Source organism: Drosophila pseudoobscura, chromosome 2 (genome assembly GCF_009870125.1).
Source record: "Drosophila pseudoobscura strain MV-25-SWS-2005 chromosome 2, UCI_Dpse_MV25, whole genome shotgun sequence".
Classification (NCBI taxonomy): Eukaryota; Metazoa; Arthropoda; class Insecta; order Diptera; family Drosophilidae; genus Drosophila; species Drosophila pseudoobscura.
The window spans coordinates 29,426,882-29,442,641 of NC_046679.1; the positions used below are offsets into that span (position 1 = coordinate 29,426,882).

Here is a 15,760-nt window from a genome sequence, read left to right on the forward strand (position 1 = left end):
CACAAATACAAAATATACTAGAAATATACCAGAAATTACATATCAAATACCAGACTAGAAATTCTGGGAAAATGTACAAAGACTTAATATGCTAGAAATATAATAGCAAATACTAGATAACAGTAATTGAAAATTCTAGAAAAATACAACAGCCGAAAACCCACCAGCAAAGACCTCTACAAACCCCATTCCAAAGCATTTCTCCACAAAAGAAATGTCTACTTATTTTCACGAATTGACACTTTGGGGGGCATAAACGAAAAAGACGACTAAAAACTTTTAAGTTGACAATAAAAAAAAGTTTAAAGTCCTGTCGCACCATTAACCAGGTTGAGACAAAGAGCACAGACAGACACATTCCCTCACATGGACACACACACATACTCGTGTAAGACGCAGACAAAGTAGAGGAGGAGTCAGACCCAAAGGCATGTCCCTGCACCATCCATAAAGTCCTTCCAGATTGCTGTTTGCGTACGACTTCTTACCCCTGCAACAATTTTGCCAGTGGCCAAAAAAATAAGATTCATTTCAGGGGGAGAGACAAAGAGAAACAGGGAGAAAGGAAAGGAAAGGAAAGGAAAGGGTACGGCTGTGGCAGGGAAAGGTGACACATTCCTCAAATAGTAGCAAGTGGCTGCTTGCTGCTGCTGCTGCTGTTGTTGCATCCACACCACTCTCAGGGCTTGTTGACTTTTCCTTTGTTTTTCCTTTGTTTTGCTGCTGGGGAAATTATCATTTTTCAATGCCATAAAAAGCAGCACCTCAGGCGTTTACTACCATCACTTTTTCAGAGCATTTTTCAGAGAATTTTCCCGAGCATTACACCCTCTCTCTCTGTGGCAATCATATCGGGATCAGCATTGTAAATTGCTACGAGACTCCATTCGCATATTTCTTTATTTCCCCCAAACAGATTTTTGATAAATGGGAAAAGCCCTTTTCCTACGGAAGGAAAAGGAAGGAAGGACACCCGCAACTTGCAGAATTTGATTGTCTTGGACTGGGACTGCGGGAGAGTTAAACATTATTTCCCTTATTTATTTCCCTGTGAAGTTTTTTGCAGAGAAACCAGCGAAACCGGAACCTCCCACCCCCTGGCCCCCTTACGTTTTTCCTTTCCCTTTTCCGATGATATTTGTGCCTCAAACATAAATCTGCTGTGTCCCCAAGCTTCCGGTTTTTATTGTACTCGCATCAAAAGGGTATACCCTCTGTGCACCCAGTTTGACAAGCACTGAGTGCTCCCCTACCCCCCTGGAATTGCTAAACTTTTTCTCTGACTTTTCCTCCTTCCAGCATCTTTTTGCAAATGAGATTTCGTTCAGTTTTTGTGCTGTGATAAATTGTTGATGGCTTGAATGTTGAATGTGTTTACACGGATGAGGGCGGTGTATTGGTGTACATCTGTGTGTGTGTATGTGTGTGTGTGTGTGTGTGTGTGTGTGATGGGGGTGTGGAATGTTTGAGGGGTGATGAGAGGTCGAGGATTGGTTTGGCATTTTTGCCTTGCTTGTTATGAACATTTTTGGCCCCCCCCCCCTAAATGCTTGAGTGGGGAATTTTTCGCTGGTTCGTTTTGTAGATTTTCTTCATAGATATTTGCTTATATTTTTTGTGCTCCTTTTTGCTAAGATTTTGTTTTCTTTACGTTTTCTCCTTTCTTCTTCTTCGATTTTACTCTTACGCTTACTCCTATTTCCTAGATTTCTCTCCTTACGTTTTTTCATAACTTTTTCTCCTACTTCTTCGATATTCTATGAAATTTTCCGCTTCTTCTTAGATGTGTTCCCTTACGTTGTCTTAGATTTTTCAGCCCCCTACATTTTCTCCTTCTTCGTAAATTTGTGTTCTTTACGTTTTCGTCTTTTTCGATTTGTTCCCTTACGTTTTTTTCTATTTTCTAGATTTTTTCCCTATTTTTCTCCTATTTTTTTTATTTCTATTAAATGTTTCGCCTTTTCTTAGATCTGTTTCCCTTACGTTGTCTTTTGTTTCTTCTATTATATTCCTTACGTTTTCTTTTTTCTCTTAGATTTTCTACTTTGCGTTTTCTTTTATTTTCTATATTTTTTTATACGTTTTATCCTCCTTTTGTTTTTTCTATTATTCTATTTTTCTTTTTTCATTTTTTCCCTTACGTTTTTTTCTCTTTCTTACGTTTTATTTATCCTGCTTTTTTTATTTTTTGTCTTACGTTTTCTCCTACTTCTTGGATTTGCTATTACATTTTTTGCTTTTTCTTCGACTTTTTCCCTCACGATTTGTTCTTTTTCTTATATTTTTTTCTTACGTTTTTTATGTTTTCCTACGTTTTTTTCTTGACGTTTTTTTCTACTTCTTGGATTTTCTATTACTTTTTTTCGCTTTTTCTTAGATTTTTTTCCTGTATTTTTCTCTGGATTGTTCTCCTTTTTCTTACGTTTTTCCCTCTTCCTCTTAGATTTTTATACCCGATACTCAAAATGAGTATTGGGGTATATTAGATTTGTGGTAAAAGTGGATGTGTGTAACGTCCAGAAGGAATCGTTTCCGACCCCATAAAGTATATATATTCTTGATCAGCATCAATAGCCGAGTCGATTGAGCCATGTCTGTCTGTCCGTCTGTCCGTCCGTCCGTCTGTCCGTCTGTCCGTCCCCTTCAGCGCCTAATGCTCAAAGACTATAAGAGCTAGAGCAACGATGTTTTGGATCCAGACTTCTGTGATATGTCACTGCTCCAAAAATATTTCAAAACTTTGCCCCGCCCACTTCCGCCCCCACAAAGGGCGAAAATCTGTGGCATCCACAATTTCGACGATACGAGAAAACTAAAAACGCAGAAGCGTAGAAGATGACTATATCTTACAGAGTGCAAAATCTGAACCAGATCGTATAATTATTACAGCCAGAATCACGAAAACAATTTCACTCTTTCTCGCTCTGTCTCACTCTAACACACAGGTTTCATGGTCGGTTTTGCCAATTGCAAAATATGAGTTCAAGGATCTCAGAACCTATAAAAGCCAGAGCAACCAAATTTGGTATCCACACTCCTGTGATATCGGACCTTGACCGTTTCCTGTCCAAATTTCGCCACACCCCCTTCCGCCCCCGTAAAGGACGAAAATCTGAGGCAACCACAAATCTCAGAGACTATTAAGGCTAGAGTAACCAAATTTGGTGCACACACTCCTTTAAGATGTCACTATAAAACGTATATCTCAGAATTTCGCCCCACCCCCATCCGCCCCCACAAAGGACGAAAATCTGTTGCATCCACAATATTGCAGATTTGAGAAAACTAAAAACGCAGAGTCATAGATAATGACCATATCTATCAGATTGCTGAATCTGGATCAGATCAGATCATTTTTATAGCCAAAAGGAACAAATCAATTTGCAGTGGCTACGCAGCGCCCGACGTCACGCTCAGACTGATTTTCTGTCTCTCTCGCACGCACTCTTTGTCGTGTTGTTAAATATTAGCGGCGTCTGCCGGAGGAGAGCCATACTGACTTAGTATCGGGTATAACCGTAGAGTTGCGGTGTCCGCAGCAACTCACAACGTTCCCCCTCGTTTTCTTTTAAAATTTGACTAACATTGGCCCATCGCTCTGTTTTTTGGGGGCTGCCTCTCTCTTTCTCTCTCTCTCTCCTTCCCTCTCCACTTTTTGTCGGTGGTTCCTCGCCTTCATTTTTGGGGTTTCATTGCCTAAATTCTTCCTGCGTTTTGCCTTCATTTTAATCCATTTGAATGAACCTAATATGGAAATGATTCCTTGGGCCTCGTTTTAATCCATTTCAATGAATCCAATATGGAAATTGCACAGAGGCAGGAATGTGTGTGGGAAGCAGCTGATACGAATGAGGGATCCAATGACCTTTAACAATGGGGCGAAACCCTGAAAGATTGAAGCAAAGAAATAACCTTCAAAAATTAAAAAAAAAAAAATATCAACCATTTTGAGCAGCGAAAACCATTAAAAATGTAGAGTAAAAATATAAAAAAAATGCACAGGAACATTAAAAACATTCAACAAATTTTTGCAGTAAAAACCCTCAAAAATTTGGAGTAAAAAATTAAAAAAAAAATGTTTTGTGCCTTAAATACCTTTAAAAATTGAGAGAAAAAAATAAATAAAAATGTTTCTTCCGCAAAAACCTTTAAAATTGTAGGACTTTCTTTTTATTTTCGAAATAAATATTCCACCTTAAAGTTTATTTGCGAACTTCAGTGATTTTTGTGTGTGGGAAAAGTTTTTGCAATGTTTCCAGTCTGTAATTAATGATAATTATACTCGAAAGCAGAAAGATAATTATGCCAAAAGGTGAATGCAGAATTTCTAATGAAAATATGCAAATGATTAAGCAGGGGAGGAGGAGGAGGAGGAGGACGAGGAGGAGCAGGAGGAACAGAAGGAGGAGGAGCATTAGGAGCAGGACTGTTCCTCTGTTGGTCAGTCCGTTGGAAGTAATTGTTGAAATTATGCGCTAATATTTTGCACACAACAGCAAGGCAGGGGCAGGGGTAGGGGCAGGGGGGAGTTCATTTAGCCATTAACTAAGCCAAAAACTGAAATCCAATTAAAAGTTAAACGCCACAAAGGCAGCGCCCCCCCCATCCCACCACCGGAGTTGTTTTAAGGATGAAAACTTGAAATGTTGTACATTTGGTCAAGTTGAAGGCTGGCCGGCGGCAGAAGGACCCAAGGAGCCAGGCAGCAGCGAGGTTAGCATATTATAAATAACATTCAGACACGCAAACAGTTTGTGGCAGGTGCCACAGGAAGGGGGGGGGGGGGGCGGAGAGAAAGGGGCGCGGAGAGAAAGGGGCGCCCCTCGGAACGAGTTAACGAAGCCATTGCCCCGTTGGAGGCAGAATAGTGTTGCGTGCCCCGAAAACTCGACTCGTTTTGCCGTTAGGTGGAAGGAAACTTTTCCGGTGGAAAATACAGTAAGGAACTTTGATTAAGTTTTCCATCGACTTAAAGTTTTTCCCTCCTCTATCGCCTGCGAGAACTTCGAGGCGGCGAAAATTAACTAACCCACGTGGAAAGAGATGGAGATGGAGACAGAGACAGAGACAGAAAGAGAGGGAGAGAGACGTGCCTGGGTTCCGTAAGAGCTGCAGAAACGAAGGCGAAGGAGCCCGCCTAAGTATCCTTAAGGATAGGCAACCCAGGCACGTGCTCTCCAGCGAAAGAGAGACAGAGAGAGAGAGAGGGAGGAGGTGGTTTGTGGCACCGAAAAACCTCCTTTATGATTATTGTCTTAAAATTAATCAAAGTGTGTGCCTGTGTCTCAATGGTGGAAAGTTTTGAGCGTTGGGAGGGGGCTTGGGGGGGGGGGTGGTCTGGGGGAAAGCCTAATAGATTTTTGGTCGCCAGGAAATCGCTTCATCGCTTTGGCGCCTCCCTGCCATGATTTGCCTGCTCTCTGCCGCCTCTTCCTCTCATTATCCTCCTCCTCCTCCAACGCCTCTCTGCCCAGCATCTGCTGGCTCTCTGCCGCTTCTCTGCCGACTCTCTGCCGCCTCTCTGCTGGCTCTCTGCCGACTCTCTGCCGCCTCTCTGCTGCCTCTCTGTTGCCTTTTGGCCATCATCTGCCTTCCATCCAACGCCTCTCTGCCGCCTCTTCCTCTCATTATACTCCTCCTCCTCCTCCAACGCCTCTCTGTTGCGTTCTGCCCAGCATCTGCCGGTTGTCCACCTCCTCTCTGCTGGCTCTCTGCCGCTTCTCTGCTGGCTCTCTGCCGCTTCTCTGCTGGCTCCCTGCCGCCTTTCGGCCGCCTCTCTGCTGCTTCTCTGCTAGCTCTCTGCCGCCTCCCCTTTGCTGCCTCTCTGCCCCCTCTCTGCTGCCTTTTTACCGCCTCCCTGCTGCCCCTTTGCTTTGTATTTTGTGTTTGTGTTTGGCATTTAATTGATATCCGCAAAGGATATGGGCATGGACAATAGAGAGTCCTCAATAAAAGGTATTTCTACAATTTTTGGAATTTTAAGGTTTGGTTCTGCCTTTTATTAATGGAATCTCAGCATATTTTCCCCCAAAAAGTCGTATATCCCCATCCTAAACCATTTTAAAAGATCACCAATTGATCGTAAACCATTTTTTTCATATTTTTAATTAATTCTACTTCAAGGAAATTAATTTTTTAAGAATTTAAAGATATTGTTAGTTATTTTAGAGCCAGAAATTGGGGATCTAAACTTCAATTTTCCGTGGGATATTCTGGGATTTTCTTTTCCTAATAATTTTCTTAGTTGTGGAATCTCCACTGTGCCCGCATTCGCCTGCCTTCCTACACCCCTTTCCTCGCCCCCACCCCCTGCCTTCCTACACCCCTTTCCTCGCCCCCACCCCCTGCCTTCCTACACCCCTTTCCTCGCCCCCACCCCCTCCTCCTGTTACCAATTTTATTGGCTTGATGGTCGAAAACTTTGATACTTTCGTGGATTTCGAGGATTAATTAAATTACGGGCAATATTTGCTATGCACAGGACATCGCCGGGACCGAAGGATTTGTCTCTCCGGAAACTGAAACAAATTGTTTTGGCGTGTGAAAGTTTTTTGCGGTTCGATCGAAGGAGAATGGTAAAAGTTTTTGTGTGTGTGTGTGTGTGTGTGTGTGGCATGCCACACGCTGTGGCTTGACAGTGTGTGTGCGTTTTTGTGGCCGATTTGTCGTTTGATATGGCCAAACACACATTGTGGCTAAGCCGAACACCTGCGGTGGGGAGTGGGAGGGCGGCCCAATCGATGCTTCGATTTTGCTTGGGGACTCGCCCCCAAAGGAAGGCACGCGTCATTTGCATAAGGCGATGTGGCATTTTATGAAATGTCAGGCATCAGGCAGCAGGCAGCAGGCGGCAGGCAGCTGCCTCTCTCCTAGCCAACTTTCAAAAACATTGCCACCGCAGTGACAGCCTCCGCTTCCCCTGCTGTCAAACGTCAACCGCCCTTTTATACCATTTTTAAATATATATCTATGGGCAAAAAAGAACGGAAAAGTAAGGGAAAATGTAAGGGAAAAGTGGGGGAAAATGTACAGCGAAAAGTGTGGAAAAATGTCAGAGTGGGCGGAAAAAATGCAAACACAAAAAAAGTTGGAGCACATTTTTCAACTGTCATCGGTTTAAGCTGATGAAATTGCCGACAGACATGCCACCTCCTACACCCCCCCACCCCACTACCCCCCTCCACAGAGTACCCCCAATGTACACGGACCCTTTCCACGACATCAGGGGGACTCGGTAGCTGCTTCATTTGCCATCATCGTCAATAATATGACATGAGTACTCTCCTGCAGCGGGGAGGGGGGGGGGGGGCCCACAACTTTTTCACTTTTCATCTTTTTGGGGGAGGCCACCAACGCCATCGTTTTTCTATTTTATTTTTTGATTTAGTGCTGGAAATTGTTTCTCTGTCCTCAGCCGCCACCCCCCTTCCCGCTGCTCCTCCACTAATGGTTCTGGGGCGTCCTTTTGGTGTCCTTTGTATTTGCCCAATTTTTGTATTTGTTTTTTTATTTGCTCTCTACTGATTATGATGCTATTTTCGACACTCGATAAAGTCAATAAACACACAAAATTGTCCTATTAAATAATGGTCCTGCGTTTTGTTATGTGTTGATGGATGTGTAGTGGGGCTTTGTTGGGGGCTTGTGGTGGACAGAGGCGTTGGGAGAGGAGCTGTAAGAACTGAGATTTCTCATGGAATTTGTGGTTCTAGAATTCTAGAATTTTAGATTCTCCTTTTTAGAATTTTCTTAGAATTTGTATCGTTTATAGAAGTTGAGAAAAATATCTGCTGAAAGAGAATTTATCTTGGCGATCTTCTATTTACATTGCCTCGAGATTTAGTCTCCCACGACGGGCGACAGAATGCCTGAGAATGCAGACTGGGACCGACGCTAGCGTGGGAGAATCCAAAAACAAAATACATGTAGTGTGCGTGACGAAGCTCAGCGTTGATTGAAACGAGTCTCGTGGATAAGGGTTGTTTCTCTCTATTAAATAATACTCCCTTTTAACAATCCCCTAGCTGTCTCTAAACAGTTCTCTTTTGATATTTTAAAGGTATTTAAGGTTTAATCCTGATTCGTAGTAGCTTTAAAATCTTTTTTCCCTTCCCAAAAAATACTACCCTTTACAGACCACACATCTCCTAAATACGAGGTCTATATCCTCGTCTTGTAAACAAAACTCGTCTTAAAAAATCCATAAATCTACACTCTTTGTTCTCGGTTCTTTTTCAACATTTCTCCCCCCGAACTATGCCCCCCTTTTGCCTACACCCCTGCCCTTACAGGGGGTAATCATCATCATCGTCGTTATTCCCATTTGGAGCACAAAGAGCTGGTCATTTATTTAAGTGGCGGCTTTTTGGCTTTATTGTTTAACAGCTCGCTTGATTCATCGATTTCTTGCCGCAGCCATAAATCAGTTTATTTATATCCCTATTTCCTTTCTCTCTCTTTTTTGCAGGAGACAAATCGAACAAAAATCGAAGCCAACCAATTGGAACCGAAATCTTGAAATCAGAGTCCATTGCGGTTCCGCCAATTAATATTGATGGTGCGTTGATTTTTTTATGTACTACATATTTTAACTTGAATTTTTCTACTTGAATTTTTTTTGTTTAATGTTTTTTTCCAAATATCTCTGGCTGTTTTTTTTCCGTAGTGGCTTTTAATGAACTTTCATTTCAATAAATTGAATTTTATTTGGTCATAAAATTCAATTATATTTTTATCAGGTTTAAAAAATGTCAGTCCAATGAAAAATGAAGAATTCGTTTGTGGAAATTCTTTAAAAGAATTTCTGGATTTAAAACAAATATTTAACTGCTCAATTTTGGAATTTTACTCAAAAAAAAAAAAAAAAAACAGTGAGAAATAAAAGTGGCTTCCAATAAATATTTAAAGGAATGTGCAAGAATTTTTTTTAGTTAAATACAAGAAAAATATGCATACACATCCCATATTTATTGCAATGTGGATATGGAAATGGTTATTGCTGTGTGCCGATAAAATCTAATAATTCATGATAATTCGATGAAATATTTGTGGGCCGCTTTATGGGGAGATTTGTGGCTATAACTCATTGGAAAGAGTCTGCCAATGAACATTATTAGAAAACTGTGGGCTTATGGGATATTTTGTCAATTTTTGTGGCCCAAACCCATATTTCGAAAGTCTTTAAAGCTACGAATATTAACAGAAATTAACAGAGTGCCCTACTGTAATGTGAACAGCTGTCAAAAACAGCTGTTAGCCAGCGAGAAGCGAGTGTTTTTATAACGAGAAGTTTTTCTGAAAGTGCTCAAAAAGTGTAAATTTTTTTCGAAAGTGCAGTGTTGAGAAACACTAGTTCACTAGTATGAAACAGTGTTGGGAAAAACAGCTGAAGGACGTTAATATGAAAATGTGTTGAGAAACCCAGTTAAAGGAGGCTAGTAGGAAACAGTGTTAGGAAACAAACTTAAAGGACACTAGTAAGAAAAAAGGTTAGGAAACATAGCTGAAGTACTCTTGTAGAAAACAGTGTTGGGAAACACAGTTAAAGAACACTTGTAGGAAACAGAGTTAGGAAGCACAACTGAAGGACACTAGGAGGAATAAGTGTTGGGAAACACGGTTAAAAGAGGCTAGTAGGAAACAGTGTTGGGAAACAGAGTTAAAGGAGTCTAGTAGGAAACAGTGTGGGGAAAAACAGCTGAAGGACACTAATATCAAAAAGTGTTGGGAAACACAGTTAAAGATCACTAGTAGGAAACAGTGTTAGGAAACACACTTAAAGGAGGAAACAGTGCTAGGAAACACAGTTAAAGAACACTTGTAGGAAACAGTGTTGGACAACACCGTTAGGGAACACTGTTTAATTGTATCTGTAATTCCACTGTTAACCATCAATGATGGAAAGAATTTTCATCTTTTTTTCAAGCATTAAATATATCATTGAAGTTTATCCAATTTTTTGTTTAAATATAAATATGAAATTAAATAATAAAAGCTTTATGCTTTTAATCTCCCACATTTTAAAGCCTTTTCTATGCTGCCATTGTGTCTCGCTTCTGGCAGAATTATTTCAAGCTTTAAGTCAACATTTTGCCTCAATTTTGAATCGATAAAAGAGCAATGCTTAAAAATGGCCAGTCCTGAGTGCCCCTTCCCTATACATATATGCACTGTAGTGTGCGTGTGTGTGTGTGTGTATTTGTTCCATTTTAAATGCAGTTTGTTGAACTTTCTTTCGATGTGCAATTTGTATTACTAATGCGGAGGGCAAACAAAGATGAGCCGGAGGGAAAAAAAGGTTCTCTGGGAGAAACTAGAGAGGAAAATGGGAGAAAAAAAGAAGAAATTGGGAAAGCAGCAGCAGCAGCAGAAAAAGAAGTAGGAAAATGGCAATGGCCAATGAGTCGAATGATTCGGGCAATTGGAATTCCAAAGGAGCAAACAGGACCCACACTCTCAGCCCTGCCACCCCCTCTCCCTCTCTCTGGGTGGGTGTGTGCTAGATTGCCTTTCGGTTTGAGGCAAGGAAACGAAAGATGCCCCGTAATAATTCACTTCTCTCTGGCCCTGGAAGGCGAAGCAGGAAAAAAGGATTAAATATTCAACACAAGTCGGAGACCAGGAAGACATTTCAAGAGTCATATGGCCAGGGGCGGGAGGAGGGCGGCAGGAAGGACCACTACCACTGCTGTGTGGCAGCAGCTGAAAAGTTTAGTTTAAGTGCAACACCAACAACATCGACGACGTCAGAACTTGCCTCAAATGCGCTCATGTGCAAAAATGCCATTGTTTTGGATTTGGTCGTAAACAAAGCGTTGAATGAAAGCAAAGCAAAGCAAAAGGAAAAACTAAAGGCAAGAATTTCCCTTTACCTTTTCCTAGGCGAAAAAGGTAGGAACAAATACAAGTGAAAAGAAACAAAACGGAAGCCAGAGACTAGTACAGCAAATAAGTGAAAAAGGTTTCAACAAACACACAGAAAAAAATAGGGTACTAAATACGAGATAAGGGGTATACTGTAGATGGAATGATGGTAAGGTCTCGGGTAGAGTTTAAAGCCAGGAATTATTTTAAGAAACAACATAAAAATAGGGTACTAAAACATTACACAAGGGGTATACGGTATATGGATTGATGGAAAGGCATTTGGTAGAGTTTAAAGCCAGGAATTATCTAGGAATTATCCAGGAATTATATAGGAATTATCTAGGAATTATATAGGAATTATCCAGCAATTATCTAAGAATTATCCAGGATTTATCCAAGAATTATCTAGGAACTATCCAGTAACTATTCAGGAATTATCCACGAATTATTCACGAATTTTTAGAAATGATCCAGGAATTATTCAGGAACTATCCAGAAATTATAGAGGAATTATCCACGAATTTTGCGGAATTACCCAGGAGTTATCCAGAAATTATTAAAAAAAAAAATTGGGTGGAAAAATGTTATACAAAGGGTATACTTTATATGGATTGAAGGACGATTTGGTAGAGTTTGAAACCAGGATTTTATACGATATTTATATGAAGAAAGTTATTTCTGGAGAACCTTTTTTTAAATACCTTTTTTCCCTTTATAGTAGGCCTGAGAAATCATATTTCTTTGTAGCTTTTAACACCTCAGATCTATGCTTTTATGGCCTAAAGGAATACTTAAGTATTTAAGAAGGTAAAACTTTCGTTATTGTAACCTTTAAAGATTCCGAATTATATTTTTCAAAGAATTTTCAACTTACATGAAAGATTTTTCGTCTTAACAAATACTCTTCCAGCCTTGAAAGGAGGCCACCATATTTCAAAGATTAAAAACTTTCCCATGGGAAAACCATGGCGTGTCTTATGTACATGGACTGATGCATTTTTAAAGATTTTACAGGCGTAGAAACTGAAAAGTGGTAAACATTTATTTCACACCAAACATCCTTCATTTGTGCCTTTAAACGAGGTACATATATTCCATACAAACTCCTGTGTTTCCAACAAGGAACTGTTAATCCCAACTCTTAAACAGTTTCTTGCCTCAAATTGTGGTGCTTTTCCCTTGACTTTCTTTGACCTACTACAAACTTTCATTAAAAACTTTGTTAGAAACAGTCCGAACTGCCACTAAGAACCTGCTTAAACACGGTCCTAACTCTCTGTAGGAATCTCAAGGCTTAATCCTAGTCTTAAACTTGTTTTAAGACTTAGATATGCCCCATTTTACAGGGTATGCATTCAGGCAACAATGGCAGCAACAACAATGGCCGTTCAGTACTTGAGAAAACCTCCCACAGGCCCCTCTCTGTCTCTTCTCCCACCTTCCATACACCCCTTTCTGCCTCCTTTCTCCTGCCACTCCCCTCTCTGCCCAGAGAGATGGACTTTCAAAAGGGGGGAAAGGACTTTCGAATGTTGGAAAGGCGATGGGAGGTAGGATAGTGTGAGGTGCGTGGGCGGGGGCGGGGGCGCCAGGACTTTTGGTTGAGAATTCTACATCCTTTTTAGTTTTTCGCTCTCATGCCGTCTCGTTCTTCTTGAGGATGTGCAAAAAAGAGTCCTCGTATTGGGTTTTTGGGGGGGCTGCTTGTGCGTGGAGCTTCTTCTGGGGGGAAAAGGACTGTGTTGGACCATGCCACAAATGGCGTCACATGCTAAAAACCCAAATAGCAACAGCCACAAAAACAACAACAACAGCAACAATGTTGAAAATGTGGGGCTTGCAATGCCGTTGCAAAAACTTTTGAAATGCCAGCAACCAAGAGGGAGAGGGGGAGATGCTCCCTTCCTTCGGAAGGACCTACACAAGTCATAAAATACACAGAACCCAACAGGGCAAACACCAGAAAGGACAATACACGCAGCAGCAGCAGACACATTCAAGTCTTTTGCGGTACAGTTGAGTGCACACAATGTCCCTCTCTCACCCGCCTCCCCCCCCCCACCACCCCTGCCCCGCCGAAAATTGAAAGGATGGTGTTTTGTTGTGGCTGTAGTTTTCTCGGCTGCTCGTTTCCGGTTTCATTGCAGTCACATTTTTTGGCATATGTCACCACACACCGCTCTCTCTCTCTCTCTCTCTCTCTCTCAGTCTCTCTCGATGCAATTACAGGGCACACACACAAATTGTTACTTTGGAAAACATTTTAACCAGAATTGAATTTACTCGAAACTCTCGAATGAGGGGGGGACTGAATGGTGGAAGGGAGAACCCCAAAAGGGAGGTAGCAGCGAACCCCAGGAAGGAGGTAGAGCTGAAACCCTGGAAGGAGGTAGCACCGAACCCCAGGAAGGAGATAGATCCAGGGCGGAGGTTGATCTCCCCCTGAGCTCAGCCTGAGCTGAAGCACATAACCACCCAAAAATAGTGGGAACAATGCCCAGCCATTAAATATTTCTCAATTGTCCAATGCCAACAAATTGACCATTCGATAAAGCCCTGCTACCATATGTGGCAGGCAGGCAGGCACGAGAGAGAGAGCTGTGTGTGTGTGCAACAGTGCCGTAAAAATGGCTTATAAATTATTATATGCCACACAAAAGAAGTAAAAGTATTTTGTTCGCTCACTTTCGCAGAACAGAGTTTATAAATTGACCATAAAAACCAGAAGGAGACGTTGGCGTTCGACAAAAAAACTTTGCAACAAATTGGGAGGAAAAAAAGAATAGCGCATATAGAGGGGGTTTGATGGAATAAATGATGCCCTTGGAAATTTTGGCAGGCATTTAAGTGGACACTAATGGGGGGACTATCTCAATGGATCGCTGGAAGTAGTCTGATGTTTGATGCAAAGATTATCCTAATGTTTGTATGGAAAATCAATGATTATTTTTGTACACTATTTAGGGAAAAATCTTGCCTCAGAAATGTATATCCTAAACAGTATTTTCTAAGGGCATCTTACATTTACATTAGATTTTCATATTTATTACCTAAAATCTATAGATATAGATATATAGATACCACAAGAATACTAAAATGTATTAGAAAATAATCTAGAATACTAGATAAAAGAGTTTAAAATACTAGATTAATACCAAAAAACAAAAAGAAAATGCTATAAAAACTTGAAAATTCTATTAAAATACTATAAAAGACTATAAAAATACTATTAAATAGCAAATTTAAAATACTGCAATTATACCAGATAAATAAAAACCGCTATAAATACCAGAAAATTCTATAAAAATGCTAATAAATAATAGATAACAAATTTAAAAAACAAGGTTATACCAGAAAAAAGAAAATGATATAACTACCAGAAAATTCTAAAAGAATACTATCCAAAAGATTTATAAATACTAGAATAATACCAGCAAAAAGGATAATAACTGTTAGAAAAATTAGAAAGTTCTATAAAATACAAGGTAAAATTTTTAAAATACTAATACCAGGAAAAATTATATAAATAAAAGAAAAATTTATAAAAATACGATTTAAAATAATTAGAAATGGTAGAATAATACCAGAAAAAGGAATGAAAATGGTATACAAATATTAAAAAATACCGGTTAATATAAAATACTAGAACTATACTATATACTAAAAACAGACAAAAAACTATGAAAATTCCAGAAAATGAATGAAAATAGTTCAAAAATTCTAGAAAATAAAAAGATAGTAGAAAATACTACACAAAACTGCCAGAAGGCTACAAAAAGATTACAATGTACTATTCGTTTAAATCAACCCTATAATTGATATTCTCTCTGCCCTAACCAATTTGAATTCTATATCCCCATATACCCCCCCCATATTCTATATCCCCATTGGATCATAAAAACGAGAAACTTTATACCACAACATTTCTAACAAATACTTATGCTTAAAGAAGGAGCTTCAAATGTCTTTAGCACTCTACTATAATTACCATTAAAACCCGCTCCCTTTAGAAACAAACAAACCCCATAGCCCTATACACCCTATCGCCACGATTACAACCAATGAGTACTCAATAATGTGGTAAAAGTTTATCCACCAATTGTTGGCGGTTGGCTCTGTTCCTCAACAATCCTCCAGTTTATTTGTTTGAAATAGATTTTGTCTAAATATTTATGCTTTTAGCTTTTGGAATTCACTTCCATGCAGGAATTCCACTCCATTGGCCTGCCTCCTTTATCGCGGCGGGGCTTTTGTTTGGCTTTCATTTTGGCAAATTGATTTGTCCATTTTGCCTACACAAAGAGTGTATATTCTATATATATAAATATGTATCTGTGAGTGTCCTGGATGTGGAAGACGCTTTACAACGGCCATTTCCATTAGGTTGATTAATTGTCAATCAGAAACAATGTTGGCCGTGGAAACCCTTTTGGACTTTATTGACATTTTTGTCCATAAGCTAAAACGATGGTAGTTAGAATTTCGAAATATTTCTATTGTATATTGCGTTGATCTTTGCTTTCTGTATTTCTCTCTCCATTACTCTTGCTCCTATCTCTCTCTCGCTCTCTCTGACAGCTGGCATTCAGGGCTGTGCCTTCACATTGGAAATAAATATTTGATGGCACATTTTGTAGGCTCCACATCTCTCTTTCTCGCTCTCGCCAAACACAATATGGTGGCTGCCGCCATTTTGGCATTTCACTAGTTTGCCATTTTTGCCATTCCGCCATATTTCATTTCCGTTTTCTCATGTATGTGTTGTTGCTGTATTTGCTCCTGGTTTCCTTTGTTTGTTTGCCATGTCGCTCGGGCACTGCCACTGCCACCGCCACTGCCACTGCCACTGCCACTGCTGCCATGGCGCATTTTCCGAAAAACTCAATTATTTATG

At 40.2% G+C, this 15,760-nt stretch overlaps 1 protein-coding gene across 3 annotated transcripts in view; it reads left to right on the forward strand.

The window, feature by feature from the left end:
- tinc (transmembrane protein tincar) overlaps positions 1-15,760 on the forward strand; it is an 88,092-nt gene that overhangs the window by 26,655 nt on the left and 45,677 nt on the right. For all 3 annotated transcript variants that reach the window (XM_033381048.1, XM_033381053.1, XM_033381050.1), the window contains exon 3: positions 8,468-8,557. The gene's annotated coding sequence lies outside the window, so the exon portion shown is untranslated. The remainder of the gene's footprint in view (positions 1-8,467; positions 8,558-15,760) is intronic.